This window comes from Bactrocera neohumeralis, unplaced genomic scaffold, assembly GCF_024586455.1.
Source record: "Bactrocera neohumeralis isolate Rockhampton unplaced genomic scaffold, APGP_CSIRO_Bneo_wtdbg2-racon-allhic-juicebox.fasta_v2 cluster11, whole genome shotgun sequence".
Classification (NCBI taxonomy): Eukaryota; Metazoa; Arthropoda; class Insecta; order Diptera; family Tephritidae; genus Bactrocera; species Bactrocera neohumeralis.
The window spans coordinates 16351310-16364649 of record NW_026089624.1 but is presented as its reverse complement, the minus strand read 5'-3'; the positions used below and the strand labels follow the sequence as shown (position 1 = coordinate 16364649).

The window sequence follows — 13340 nt, the reverse complement described above, 5'->3', positions numbered from 1 at the left end:
CTGCCCCGCCACGATGTCAAAAATCGTGCTTTGCGACTTTAACGCCAGGGTGGGCAAAGAAAGTATCTTTGGCATTGCGGTCGGTAAATTCAGTCTCCACGACGAAACATCCCCAAATGGGTTGAGGCTGACTTACTTCGCCGAGGCTCGAAATATGGTTATCTGTAGTACTAGGTTCCAGCACAAGAAGAAACATCAAGCTACCTAGCTGTCTCCGGATCGAAAAGCCGCCAACCAGATCGATCATGTTGTGATAGACGGAAGACACATCTCCAGTGTTCTAGACGTGCGTACGCTCCGAGGTCCTAACATCGACTCGGACCACTATCTTGTTGCAGCCAAGATTCGCACCCGCCTCTGTGCAGCAAAAAACGCACGTCAACAAACACAAGGAAGGTTCGACGTCGAGAAGCTGCAATCACAACAGACAGCCGAACGATTTTCTACTCGGCTTGTACTCCTGCTCTCTGAGAGCACTCGTCAACAACTCGGTATAAGGGAACTGTGGGACGGCATTTCAAATTCCTTACGTACAGCTGCAACTGAAACCATTGGTTTCGGAAAGTGCAAAAGGACAGCTGGTACGACGAGGAGTGCCGTGTGGCAGCGGAGAGAAAACAGGATGCTTACCTCGCAACGTTACGATCGACCACAACACGTGTGGGATGGGATAGATACCGAGAGTTGAAGAGGGAAGCGAGACGCATCTGCAGACAGAAAAAAGAGGCCGAAATGCGTCAGTACGAAGAGCTTGATAAGCTGGCCGACAGGGGTAATGCTCGAAAATTCTACGAAAAAATGCGGCGGCTTACAGAAGGTTTCAAAACCGGAGCATACTCTTGTAGAACCCCCAAAGGTGATCAAGTCACCGATGCCCAGAGAATACTTCAATTATGGAGAGAACACTTCTCCAGCCTGCTGAATGGCAGTGAACGCACAACACCAGGAGAAGGCGAACCCGATTCCCCAGTCGATGACGATGTAGCAGACGTTCTATTTCCCGACCATGAAGAAGTTCGAATAGCAATTGCCCGCCTGAAGAACAACAAAGCGGCAGGGGCCGACGGATTTCCGGCCGAGCTATTCAAACACGGCGGCGAAGAACTGATAGGGAGCATGCATCAGCTTTGTAAAATATGGTCGAACGAAAGCATGCCCAACGATTGGAATTTAAGTGTGCTATGCCCAATCCATAAAAAAGGAGACCCCACAATCTGTGCCAACAACCGTGGGATTAGCCTCCTCAACATCGCATATAAGGTTCTATCGAGCGTATTGTGTGAAAGATTAAAGCCCACCGTCAACAAACTGATTGGACCTTATCAGTGGGCTTCAGACCTGAAAATAAACAACCGACCAGATATTCACCATGCGCCAAATCTTGAAAAGACCCGTGAAAGGAGAATCGACACACACCACCTCTTCGTCGATTTCAAAGCTGCTTTCGACAGCACGAAAAGGAGCTGCATTTATGCCGCGATGTCTGAATTTGGTACCCCCGCAAAACTAATACGGCTGTGTAAACTGACGTTGAGCAACACCAAAAGCTCCGTCAGAATCGGAAAGGACCTCTCCGAGCCGTTCGATACCAAACGAGGTTTCAGACAAGGCGATTCCCTATCGTGCGACTTTTTCAACCTGCTTTTGGAGAAAATAGTTCGAGCCGCAGAACTAAATAGAGAAGGTACCATCTTCTATAAGAGTGTAGAGCTGTTGGCGTATGCCGATGATATTGATATCATCGGCCTCAACACCGCGCCGTTAGTTCTGCTTTTCTCCAGACTGGACAAGGAAGCAAAACAAATGGGTCTGGCAGTGAACGAGGGCAAGACGAAATATCTCCTGTCATCAAACAAACAGTCGTCGCATTCGCGACTTGGCACTCACGTCACTGTTGACAGTCATAACTTTGTAGATAATTTCGTCTGTTATTAAACCAGCGTGAACACACCACCAACAATGTCAGCCTGAAATCCAACGCAGGATTGCTTTTGCCAACAGGTGCTACTTCGGACTGAGTAGGCAATTGAAAAGCAAAGTCCTCTCTCGACGAACAAAAGCCAAACTCTATAAGTCGCTCATAATCCCTGTCCTGCTATATGGTCCAGAGGCTTGGACGATGACAACAACCGATGAGTCGACGTTACGAGTTTTCGAGGGAAAAGTTCTGCGAAAGATTTATGGTCCTTTGCGCGTTGGCCACGGCGAATACCGCATTCGATGGAACGATGAGCTGTACGAGATATACGACGACATTGACATAGTTCAGCGAATTTAAAGACAGCGGCTACGCTGGCTAGGTCATGTTGTCCGGATGGACGAAAACACTCCAGCTCTGAAAGTATTCGACGCAGTACCCGCGGGGGAAGCAGAGGAAGAGGAAGACCTCCACTCCGTTGGAAGGACCAAGTGGAGAAGGACCTGGCTTCGCTTGGAATATCCAATTGGCGCCACGTAGCGAAACTAAGAGACGACTGGCGCGCTGTTAACTCGTCTATAATCGCGTAAGCGGTGTCTACGCCAATTAAGAAGAAGAAGGATGTTTTGAGTCTCCCAATATGCTTCTTCTACATATTCAAATTGTATTTGAAGCTTGGTCTTGAATTCTCTCATTTGCTCGAGAGAATTCAGTTCGTTTTGCTCAATTTCGTCAAATGTATTTTTGAGCTTTTTTGCACGCCGTTGATATCTTTTTGAAACGTTAGAAGCAGCATCAGTGGGTTCGAACTGATTAGCTTGTTGCAAAGATCCAATCAGCATACTTGCTGCTTACTGCTGAAAGACCTTCGGCAACATTTTGAACTTTTAAATTTTGAATGGAATTTTCCATTATTTGAATTATATGCTCGTAGTAGTTTTTCGCAATGTAATCTTCTGCTTCTTGAGTTTTCTTAGTTATAATCTTGTTATGATTTACTGTAAACTCTTTCATAAGAGTCTGAATATGCTCAATATATTCCAGACATAAAGCTTTTCTAATTTTTCCGCTCAGAATTTTTAACAGATTCTCCATGGTTGCTTCTTTTGGTTGGGTGGATTTTTGATGACGTTGCTGATTCAATTTTATTTTTAGTTATATAATTCTTTTTTTTAACACTGTACTCGTTGTTATAGCTATAAGGACGCTTTTAATAATTTTTCGTTTTTTTTTTATTTTGCTAGTAATGCTCTTTTTATTTTAGAGGCATATAATACTTGCAATTAAGCTCTTTCTTTAAGGCTTGATTGACCAAAGGCATCCAGTTCAATAATAGGATCAAAGGACCAAATGTACAGAAAAACAGTCTTCAAATGTCTTCTGTACCGTGAGAGTTTACGTTCGACTCTGATCTTCTCTATTAAAATTTCTTTCCTAGATACATTTCTTAATTCTAATCTCTTAACTATGTACATATTTATGTATGTATATGTGTTTATGCTTAGTGTACATATACAAATATGTGTAAATAAGTATTATATTTTTATTGTATACTTCAGATACCAACGCATTGATATTTTACAACTGTTTAGAAGTGATTCTAAACTTAATGCATCTAACGCATTTATATACATATGTACGTACACACCATAGATATTCTGTTATCACCCTGCCAACCATGAGCGGGTAAAAAAGCAGATAATCAGTGGGTAAGAAAGTGGGTAATGCATAGGGTAATCATGTGTACTTTAACATAGGCCCAACGACAATTTTACCCAGTCACGTACGTATACATGTGATCATACATCTTTGTTGCGCTCATTCAGCAGTGTCATATAAAAAAGTATATCTGTCCTGCTCTAATATCCCCAATCGACGGCTGATGCAGGGTTGCATTTTCTCTTTTTAAATAGCTGATGCAGGGTTGCATTTTAAACAGCTGATGCAGGGTTGCATTTTTTGATTCCTATTTTAAAATTTCTTAAAATTTCAAACTAAACTTTTTAATTTTCAAAATTTTTATTTTATTTTATTCTTTATATGTTTACAAAAAATTTATATAAATAAAAATATATTTAATTTAAAAAATACTTAATATCTGAAAAAAAGATTAATATTATCTGAAAGAATAAAATATATTAAACACAAATAGAATTTACTCTGAAAGCCAATATTAATTAAATAAAAATAGTGATAAAATCTGAAAAGAAAGAATAATTAAATAAAAATCATAATAATATCTGAAATAAAAGAATAATATTATCTGATTATTTAAAATATAAGGCAAACATTTGTTTTCACATATTATATTGGATTGTGCAGGCTGCCTTAAACGCATAAAATACATACTTATGTACATATGTACATATGTATGTAATTATTTTTGCATATTATGTTGAACTGCGCAATCCAATTTCAAACAACACACACTTTTTCTCACATACTTACTTAACAATTTAAATTTGCTGCTTCTGATGATATTGCTGCTGCTGCTAATTCCAATGCTATAAAAACAAATGAAGTAATTATTTGCAAATTATTTAAAAAAAAATCATTCACTTACTTGTTGTACGAGCCTCCTTTACGATAGTACGATCACGAATGACATGCGTCTTTCAATCGTTTTTTTATTACCCTTTTTGGGATTTTCTTTTGTCACTATTGACAATTTTCTCCTTCGCACTCATTCAAATAAATCAAGAGATGAAAGAAACTTTTTTTGTAGTTGTATTGGAATATTTATCTCAAGCGGGTAGCCGTGGTTCGCAGGGCAGTTGCTGCTTGTGTGCATTAGTATTTGGAGTATGTATGTTTGTATGTTTGCATTAGTTTTATGTACATATGTACTAATTTATGAGATTAATTCAATAGGCAATGATATTCACATTTTTATGAGCAAGTTTCATATTACAATTTTGTTGCTTATACTATGTTCGGACCGACAGCGAAAACATGTTTTTTCACGAAAACTTGTGTTTTCGTCCATGTTAAATCTGTCTAACGAAAACACAGTTTTCGCTGAAAACTACTTGAAAACTTACATTCCACTCATTATAATCGGTGCCTGCTCTAGTTTAATCGATGTTTTTGGAAGACATATTTTACCGGCCCTAAATTGTCACTTGATTTACATTTCATACATTCCATATACAAAAACAGCTTCCGCTTGATATTCTCATATTAGGGGGATTCTCTTGCTCTTGCAAAACCTTGCACGGTGCAGAAATTGAGGAATTTTCCTCTTGATGCAACGGCACAGCAACAAACACACGCAGAAAATTATTTGCAATGGCTGTAAACATGTCAGACCAAAACCCACGTTTATTTTCGTGCCGTCATATATCACTAGATTCTGCAATGGGTGCTCTCTTGGCTTTGCATATTTCGGTATAGGATTTTTGCATTTAGTGTCATCGTGCAATCTTGCAAAAGCAAGAGAATGCCGCTATTGATAGTCGTCAGTGAAAACTCATCGAAAACACACATTGTCGGTCCGAACGACTTAGATTACACAACATACAAATGTGTTTTCAAAATGTTTTCAATGTCTGTCCGAACATAGTATTACCATTGCACTTGACATTTAGTAGACTGTATTTTCTTTTTATTTCATTTATTGTTTACATGTGTATATTTATGTATTAATGTACTTGTGTCACAAATATAATTTTCTATATATAAACATTTGGTGGCTTTTGACACTGCTAAATTCACATGCCTATTCCTTAGTAAAGTTAAGCCTAATGTGAGGTACAGGAATGCACCGTTACTAAATGCTGCGAACTTAGCTGGCTGTCAAATGACTTCTGTTACTTTTTTTTATAATAATATTTTTACTATGATACATATCAGGTGTACCGGTAATGAAAAGAGCGTTTTTTGTGAAAATTAGTTCTGTTATTTTTTTTATAATAATAATTTTACGATGATACATACCAGGTGTACCGGTATGAAAAGAACGTTGTTTGTGAAAATCAAATACAATATTTGAATGGGAAAGTAAAACAAAATTATTCAAAATTTTAACCATTGCCTTTTACACATTCTTACCACTTTTCTGGCAATTTGTAGATATCATGCCAATAAAAATGTTCGCCTTTTGAAGCAAGCCAATCAGACACCCAATCGAAGTGCTCCTCAGCCAATGCGTGGCGCGTCGATGAAAACAAATGGTAATCGCAAAGAACCTAGTCTGGTAAGGCCCAAAACTTTGATTCTATGCTGAACCGATTTTCCTTTGTGTGCAGGTGCATTGTCGTGTAACAAAATTACTTTGTCATGTCTTCTGCCTCTAACTACATATTTCTAACAGTTTCACCAGGTTTTAGAAGCTAATGATATACCACGCCTTACTAATCCCACCAAACACAGAGCATTGCCTTCTTATCGAATGATTGATGGTTGTCACGGATTATCCCATGATTTTCTCCGGTTAGGATTCTTAATTAATTTTTATCGCTAGTGACAATTCGATGCAAAACTGATTTTCTTTCGTGTCTTTGAAACAAAATTTCGCAAGTGTTTTTTCGGTTTTCCAATTATTATTTTTTCATTCAATTCAATTCATATTGCACCCATTTGCCACACTTTTCGATCTTTCCCAAAGCTTTCAAACAGTCTGAAATTGTTTGTTGGTCAACATTTAACATGGCTGCCTTGCTTGCATTTGCTTTTGACTTAAAGTATCAACTTTATCCAATAACAAAATATGATGTTGTTTGTTCAATGATTGTAACCCAGCAAAACTTGTGTGACCGAAACTGCAATACTTTTACACAATTTTTACTTGTTACTAACACTCCCTCACAAATCTTTGAATTGAGTAAGAAGCAGAGAACGTATGTATATTACAGAGAAGGTTCATGATGTGCCGATTGTCGGCACATTCCTCTTTTTGGAGTGGTGCTCGTTTCTATTAGAGGATACCATCACAAAAATATTATTAGCGGATTTCACCAATATTTAACATGAGGGCGTCGAAAATAGCAGAATTGAGAATTGTTAAATGAGAAAAGTGATGCTAATTTCAATGTGCACTTACAGATTCGCATATTTACAAAGCGCAAACGATTATGTATGTATGTATATAATTTATAGATATTCTCAATATATTTGATATCAAAGCATATATGTGAGTATGTATATGTGCAATTTGACTTGTATTATGAGGAATTCTATAAAATTTGTTGAAATATGTAATAATGTCATGCATTATTGCCTAAATATTTAATTTATGCACAAATGTATGTGTACATGTAAACAGATTTTAAAGAACCATACGCATAATTTTCACATATTCATATATGTATGTAATTTTGTGTGCACGTAAACAAATTTGAAGGAATCATTCGCATAAAGCTTGTAAATTCGTCTACACATAACTTTGTATGTAAATATACTATATACATACACCCGCTGTAACAGAGTTAAAGGGATGCCCAACTTATTCCAGTGTGAGAGCGGCTCAAAATAGGCGTTTTTATAACATTTTCTATTGTCAGATCGAACAAAATAAGAGCTTTTGGGCATTTGAATTAAAACACCCAACATTTATTACGATTGCAAATTATTATAATAGGTTGTCAAAAAAGTCTTGCGGTATTTTCGCTAGTTGGCGCTGAAAGCGCGTAGTTCTAGTTTTATTCGTCGCATCGGGTCATGCTATACCTTTTTGGAAAGCTCATTTCTCGCGCTAACACTAATATACTGGATTTTTAATATATGGCGAAACTACTTAAATCCTTTTTTATGATTTTATGGTATATTAAAACAACTGATTTTCGATCTATCAATATAATATAATAAGGTGAATTAAGCCTGTTAGTTCTAAATTAATTCTACTATGCATCAAATTGCAAAAAGTTTCAAAATAATATATACAATATTCGCATTTTCTTTGATTTTCATTGTTTTACATTTTTTATTAGCAATCTTGACCGGCGGCAACAAATCCTTCCGTTCACATATGTTTTTGGGATAATTTCAATTTGGCCAATCAATCGTTCCAATTACAAAACGTCAAAACCTACCCAATCCAGTCAACTCTCAAAGTTCGGTAGGTGAGCGGTTCTCGCATTTTCAGTGACAGGAGAGTCGGGCGTCTCTTTATCTTTGCTTATGAGTGAGCTTGCATACATATCGATGCAGATTTTTGCGAGCTGCGTAAAAATATTTTAGAATTACAAAATATTCTTTACATTCCTTGATAAATACAGTCAATTCCGGTCATGTGCCACAATCAAAGATACAGATTTTTGTGGTTTGTTAAATATAAAAATATATATGGTACATAAGCGACTGCGGATACTTAAACGAGTCGTACTTAAAACAATAATTTCTATTTATTTCAAAAAACAGAACGTGAAATGCAGCAAGATACAGGGAATTAAGAGAGAATGGCACTTAAGCGGAGTACTACTTAACGGGGATTGAATGTACACACAAATCAGAAGAATATTGAATATTTTCTGGTAGAACCCCAAAAGGTGATCTAGTGACCGCTGCTCAGAGCATACTTAAATTATGGAGGGAACACTTCTCCAGCCTGCTGAATGGCAGTGAACGTACAACGCCAGGAGAAGGCGAACCCGATTCCCCAATCTATGACAATGGAGCAGACGTTCCATTGCCCGACCATGAAAAAGTTCGAATAACAATTACCCGTCTGAAGAACAACAAAGCAGCGGGGGCCGATGGATTGCCGGCTGAGCTATTCAATCCACAAGAAGGGAGACCCCACAATCTGCGCCAACTACCGTGGGATAAGCCATATATAATATGTGGCGATGCCGATGATATGATATCATCGGCCTCAACACCCGCCCCGTTAGTTTTGCTTTCTCCAGACTGGACAAGGAAGCAAAGCAAAAGGGGTCTGGTAGTGGACAAGGGCAAAACGAAATATCTCCTGTCATCAAACAAACAGTCGTCACACTCGCGACTTGGCTCTCACGTCCCTGTTGACAGTCCTAACTCTGAAGTTGTAGATCATTTCGCCTATTTAGGAACCAGTATAAACACCACCAACAATGTCAGCCTAGAAATCCAACGCAGGATAACTCTTGCCAACAGGTGCTACTTCGGACTGAGTATAATTGAGAAGTAAAGTTCTCTCTCGATGAACCAAAACCAAACTCTATAAGTCGCGCATAATTCCCGTCCTGCTATATGGTCCAGAGGCTTGGACGATGACATCAACTGATGAGTCGACGTTGCGAGTTTTCGAGAGAAAAGTTCTGCGAAAGATTTATGGTCCTTTGCGCGTTGGCCACGGTGAATATCGAATTCGATGGAACGATGAGCTGCAAGAGATATTTGATGACATTGACATAGTTCAGCGAATTAAAAAACAGCGGCTACGCTGGCTAGGTCATATTGTCCGAATGGACGAAAACACTCCAGCTCTGAAAGTATTCGACACAGTACCCCCGGGGAAAGCAGAGGAAGAGGAAGACCTCCACGTCCGTTGGAAGGATCAAGTGGAGAAGGACCTGGCTTCGCTTGGAATATCCAATTGGCGCTACGTAGCGAAAGAAGAAACGTCTAGCGCACTGTTGTTAACTCGGCTATAATCGCGTAAGCGGTGTCTACGCCAGTAAAGAAAAAGAAGATTTAGTTAGTTACAATATACATGTTTTACTCCATTTAACTGTACCAAGCAATATGGTCCTCTAGAAAACTTTTCCGCTTATAAGTTTGAAAATCACATACATTATTGCAGATTTTATTTGCAATGAATTATCTAAAATTAATTCGTTTAAATAGATTTAAGAAAAGAAAAAAACTCTTATTGTTTTAGTAAAAAATTAAACCCCATAAAAGTAACAGGCATGACAGACGAATCTGGTATCGCTAAAAACTACTTTCAAGAACTATTGGATTCGTCATCTGACCTAGGTATTTTGTTGGGAAATAAATTAGATCCACAACGTCTTCAAAAGTAAAAGGCAAATGTGAAATTGCCGTTTTTGTTTTAAATTATTTTTTCGCATTTGTTATTGTATGTAACATGTATGCAATTTGCTTGTGGATGGAAACGGTAATACAACACCGTTCTAAAATGTATTTCTTAAAAAATTGTAGTTTAATACATATGTTTATATCTTTAAAAACTATTTCCACCCAACTAGAAGAATTGACTTCAAGAGTTGGTAACATGGAAATGAAGATGGACAGCTTTATTAAAGAAAATGTAAGTTTATGTCCATAAAAAATTTTATTCTTCCATAAGTATTCATCATTACAAAGAGAACGTATTGTTTAGTTATTTTTGTTTAAGCATCATTTAAGTATTCTCTAACTGTACTTGTTCTCTTGCCAGATAATTCAAAAAAGCGAAGAAATGGACCAACGAAAGACCGTCCCGTCCGCGAATGCAAGCTGCTAATTCGTAAAGTTTACCAATCAGTATACCGACTGACTGGCAAAGAAATCGACACTGCCCGAACTGAAACTGCTTCCACTCTTAACAACAGCTTTGGAAATGGACGAAAAACTAAAATGCGAGGAATTTGCTACAGCAAAGGTTACAATTTCTTCAATAAGCAATATTTAAACTTTTACATAACGTTTTCAATTTACAGAAACAGTTTATTTTAAGTATGAAAAGCTGTTCTTTTTATGTAACTGTGACGGTAGGGGAGGTAAGCAACCGCTATCGAAATTTCTACTAGTGTCCAACATATTATATGGTAAACCGTCCACGCTTTACATACATAGATAGTACTACTACATAATACCATCTATATGATTTCTATTAGTTAGATTATAACTATTAGTTAATGAGAAGTTGAAGCAACCTGTGTTAGTTTACAAAAAAATTAATCAAAATGCATTTCATCTGTTATTAAAGTATTGCTTTTTAGGGGAAAAATACTTTTGAATTTGAGATGTGCACCAGGGAAATGAGCCGAGTCGAATCGACAGACAGCTTAAGGGATTGTATAGTTTATTATGAACCGGTTCTCAAGCGTGAAAAGACAAAAACGTCGGCTGGCAAGGTTTTGGCATCGGTCTTTTTAGATGCACATAATATTCATCGAATGATTACTGAGCGAGTTTTATGCCAGTCTTTTGGGATGCACATGGTAATAATATTCATCGAATGACAGTTTTAATCCATTTCACTGCGTATTTGGTTGCAGTTCTATTCTACCATTTCCAATATTTAGCAATTTTATTATCTTTTAGGAAGGACCACTTTGAAATTGTACGCATATACTTCAGCGTTGTCATTTGTGTCCTTCGCCCATAATCTAGCAAAGTAGCCACAATGCCTTGACGACGAAAATGTACATGCCATTCAGGATGCCTGGTTCAGGAGTAACAATCAATATAACTCATATATTACGCATGCGTGCATATTAAATTTGTGTTCTGCCGCGTTAGCTCTGTGTTGTTATTTTTTTACTTATTTCTTTCTTTTTGTAAAGTAATAAAATTTTCAATGATTCTTTAATGAATTTTAAGCAAATTCTTATGATTTGAAATATAATATTTTATTAATGAATTGTATAGAATTTTAACATAAATAGACAATGTCCCATGTCCTTCTGGTTCACAAATTTCAGCCAAATCGGTTCAGCCGGGCTTGAATTAGAAATAGTGTAACAAACACGTCTTTTTTTTATATATAGATTGTTATTTTCCTCACTAGAGAGCTCCGATAATAAAAGCGTCCGATCGCTGCTAAATTCAAAGTGCTGTAGGGTGAACCACAACCTCCGATGAGCTATTTATAGGCACGCTCCCGCCGCCCTGGAAGTGCAAGCGTAGAGGCCCATTCGCATAAATCTTTCGTTCGCTTTATATAGAGAAACTTTGATATTTGAGAAATTTTGATACTTAAAAATTTTAATTAAACGTGTTAGCTCTCACTTGATAAATGCTTTTAATAATTCTCTTTTGAAAATAATACTATAATGCATCACGTTACAAAACGTTTCGTCAAATTTACAATACATTCGAATTTAGCATTTTCTTCATTTTTCATTGTTTTACATATTATAGTAGTGGTCTTGAATGACGGCAACAAATCCACCGTTTACATATCAATCTCGGGGTACCAAAAAAAAATTTACAAATTTTCATCAAATCATCACAGTTGCAAAAATTTGCAATAACATATCGGAATATGTCAACGCATATACGGGAAAGGAACACGCGAGCACAACCGGACCAAATTTGTCAATCAAACTTTTATGTGTGAAATTCATTTTAATTCATCATTAAATTACATCATCATTACATCTCATATAAAACGCGTTTTGTCTAACTGGATTTACATACATCAGGTAGAGTATTGTCTTTTTCAGGATTTCAATTTTATTTTATTTTATGTATGCAGTTATCCAAATAACTGTCGGCCGCTGTTGCTAAGGTTTAGAAGAGTGACGGTGCACCATAACGTACAATTCCAGAAAAGACTGCGGTGCTGGTACAGTTACAGTGGTGTATTCAGGGCGCAGTTACAGGTATCGTTGTAATATAACGCCAATTAACAACAGAGGTGGCGTGTAATACCGTTTCCTTTTAAATTAACTGCAATTTTAAATAAAAAAGGGCAATCCTATGCGCTATATGGAAGAATGATTAAAAAGAATGCGGTACCAATCAAACAAAAGAATAAAATTATTATTGACGATAAAGTTAACCGTGGACAGTAATTTACAACCAAAGTGCATTTAGTTTTTCGAGTTACAAAGGTCGATTGGTGAATTCTAGAAATATATAAACAGCTTATATCGTTTTAAGCCCTTCAGTCTCGTGTAAGTATACATATGTATACTCGGAAAGCATATGAAGCCAGAGGGAGAAGCACGACCAGGAAGAAGGGTAGTAGAAAGCCAACAAACCAAATTATCAGCAGTAGTAACCAGTTTGAACGCCTAGACCAATGCAGTGGCGCATTTAAAAGTCGTAACGGAAGAAAGTGAGTGGGATATTGTACGACTGCGCAACAACAAACCATACGTCTGGTGTCGAAGTTTTGCCGCAAATCACGCTCACGGCGGATCCTAAGAAGTGAGCCAAAGTTTTACATCCCATTCGAATGATCTGCCAGTGTTTACGGGCAACGCTATTCGCTATTGATGGCTATTGTTCTCAGTCAACTTTAAGGATATAATAGAAGCAATCTGCTATATGAAGTACCGAACGGAATTGCTGAACTAGAGTTTCATTTTGAACGACAAGATTTACTAGTTAGGAGCCAGCTGAGCAAAATTGCGAAATGAAATTGCTTGCGAAACAGTAAACTTTCAATCTGTACGGGCGTGTCTTGATGCGCTCCGTAAAAACTTTTTAAAAACAAAAACAAAAAAAATAAAACAAAATAAACAAATATTGCAAAAAGTGCATTAAGTGTAAGCCTTGGGAAATAACGCCGAAAGTATTTATCAAAACATAAAAAACACAAAAAATT

The 13340-nt window shown here is 37.2% G+C and overlaps 1 protein-coding gene and 1 long non-coding RNA gene across 6 annotated transcripts in view; one reads left to right on the top strand and one right to left on the bottom strand.

The window, feature by feature from the left end:
* LOC126766148 (uncharacterized) overlaps positions 1-13340 on the bottom strand; it is an 897272-nt gene that overhangs the window by 161680 nt on the left and 722252 nt on the right. The gene's annotated exons all lie outside the window — the stretch shown is intronic.
* LOC126766260 (uncharacterized) lies at positions 6794-12129 on the top strand. 5 transcript variants are annotated; one of them, XR_007668788.1, is made up of 3 exons: positions 6794-10109; positions 10239-10442; positions 10501-12129. It is a non-coding gene; the product is annotated as an uncharacterized LOC126766260 (long non-coding RNA). The 5 variants fall into 5 exon arrangements; XR_007668789.1 differs by having other exon boundaries at positions 6794-10442; positions 10501-10560; positions 10783-12129; XR_007668787.1 differs by having other exon boundaries at positions 6794-10442; positions 10501-10720; positions 10783-12129.